This window comes from Sebastes umbrosus, chromosome 15 (assembly GCF_015220745.1).
Source record: "Sebastes umbrosus isolate fSebUmb1 chromosome 15, fSebUmb1.pri, whole genome shotgun sequence".
Taxonomy (NCBI): domain Eukaryota; kingdom Metazoa; phylum Chordata; class Actinopteri; order Perciformes; family Sebastidae; genus Sebastes; species Sebastes umbrosus.
The window spans coordinates 20,071,518-20,073,907 of NC_051283.1; the positions used below are offsets into that span (position 1 = coordinate 20,071,518).

At 40.7% G+C, this 2,390-nt stretch overlaps 1 long non-coding RNA gene across 1 annotated transcript; it reads right to left on the reverse strand.

Annotated features, from left to right (window-relative positions):
- Positions 1-364: 364 nt before the first annotated feature.
- LOC119502659 lies at positions 365-1,489 on the reverse strand. Its single transcript, XR_005210124.1, has 2 exons — positions 1,290-1,489; positions 365-1,193 (listed from the first exon to the last, which is right to left on the reverse strand). It is a non-coding gene; the product is annotated as an uncharacterized LOC119502659 (long non-coding RNA).
- Positions 1,490-2,390: the final 901 nt, after the last annotated feature.

The following is a 2,390-nucleotide window of genomic DNA, read 5'->3' on the forward strand; positions in this document are numbered from 1 at the left end:
AAACTACAGATATCTGTAACGACTACAAAGACACAGAAACGACCAAAAAGAGACACAAAATGAACACAGACACACAAAACAGCCACAAAGAGACACAAAACCGCAGAGAGATGTGTAATGACTACAAATAGATGCAAAAATAATTTAAAAAAGGAGGCAAAAGCATCACTAAGTCTGTGTGTCTTGCTCCTATGCAGGAAAGATGGTGGGGCCTTTTGCATGTCTGTGCCCAGGGGCCCATTATCTCATAATCCGTCCATGGGATGGATACAATACTGTGCATGCCAGCTTCTAACGGATGAGAACTGGGAATGATTGGGTTTGTCCTCCCTTGGGAATGCAAAAACAGGTGCAGAGCAGGATGTTACAAATGCCATCACTTTAATAAATGAACTTCTCCAAAAAAAAAGGCGGCACTAAAATTCTGATTAAAGCTGGACTGATGTTCCTCAGAAGTTAGTTCAAACTTCCTTTTTTTAATATGTTTGACAACGCCTACCTCCAGAAAGAGGGATGAGGAGACTGAAGAAGCAAAGTAGAGGGAGACGACAGGAGCAGAATGTGAAGAGACATTAAAACATTTCAAATGAAAGGTGCGTCAGAAGAGCTTGTCAGTGCATTACCGCCAAGATTAAAGGGGTCTCGGTGTCTTCTGTCGGGTTCAAGGGAGACTGCATGAGGATTTGGCTCAGACTCTTAAATACCTCTGTCGACTAAGATTCAAACAAACACTTCCACAATAATTACAAGTTGACTTTTCTTCACTGCTAGAGGAGAAGGTAAACCATTTTCAAATGAAACTCCTACATTGTCAGTGTAAGTACCCGCTGCTGTTTATTCACGTTTTTTTTGAGTCTATTATTCACTGATTAGGGCACATGGCATAGAAAACATAATGCTAGCTCATTTACAAGCCTTTGGAGTTCAAGAGGAATAAGGTATTTAGTTCAGGTATTAGTTAGGAAATGAATGTGCCATTGGTTGTCAAGGTTGTTTCTTGAAGGTATCCTGCTTATAGCGTTGACATTTTGTGCTCAATTTGCAGTTTTTAGGGCTTAACGCACACACGAATGCACTAAAAGTTACTCATACTCCACCGTATCTGAAGGAGCTGGTGCTTCTCTTCTTCTTTTTCTCGCTGTTGTTTCTTTTAGCAAAGAAAATCCTTCATCCAGCCATGACCCCTGACCTCGCTGCAGATGGATAACCATTATTACATTAATACTGCACTCAAGTTTTCATGTTTAAGACTTTAAAGCTGGGGGAGTTTAGAGGGAAAACATACTCACACACTGTGTTCTCTAAACCAGTGAGTAGCTCAGTGGGAAGCCGTGGACTGCTGGTGTCCTTAATAGCAGAAGCTGTCAACACAGACAGGGTGGCTGAACTCTAGACGGGCCTGTCAGACGTCCAAGCAGCTGTGACCGGTGCTGCTGAATGCAAACATGAGTGGCCATTTGTATGAACTTGGCAGGCTGAGAGGTGACTGTCAAAACCTGGTTTGAGGAGAGAGAAAGAGACGCACACATACGGTGTAGAAAAGTTCTTCAGGGGAAAAAAAATACTGACAAACACTGATGGCATTTCATAGAGTTTTGACATTGCCTTGACTTTTGAAAGAGCAGTCTGACAAAACAATCTCAACCCAAGGTCCACTTCAGCCACATCACACGGTCTCCATCTGCTGATAAAGACAGTACAATGCTGTTGATAGCTCCAGAACTAGCTTATAAGGGGACCTTGAGTTTGTTCTATCAAATAGGCCAACTACTCCACAGACTGTCACTATAAATTGGCATTGGATGTAAATTGCGATATATTTTTAGTGATATATATATTGATAGAGTCGCTTGCATTCAACATTTGCACAGTTTCTCTGCTTTACGTCATTTAAAAGCAGGAGCTATTAGGGGTGGGAATCACGATACTTAAGCCCGATACGATCTTATTGCAATTTTAAACATTTTGCGATATGCTGAGTATTGTGATAAGATATATACTGTGATTTATTACGTTTTTAAAACTGCAAATTATGCAATTTGTGAACATCTGTTTTATCTAATAAGATAACGTTTTCACTCTGTTCATCTCAGAGTTTTTATTCACATATCTTGAGGTCAGAGGTCACGGGACCCCTTTGAAAATGGCTTTGCCAGTTTTTTCTTGCCAAAATCCAGCATAATTTTGGAGCATTATTTAGTGTTCTTCCCACTTACTTAACATGACATGGTTGGTACCAATCAATTCCTTAGGTTTACTAATTTCATATGATACCAGTATCTTCAGTCTAGCTTTAAGACTGAGCCCGCTACAATCTCTGAAAGAACGATTAGCGGCCGGGCTGCTCATTGGAGTGGGATTTTTTTCCCCCTCTCTTTGTCCAAACAATT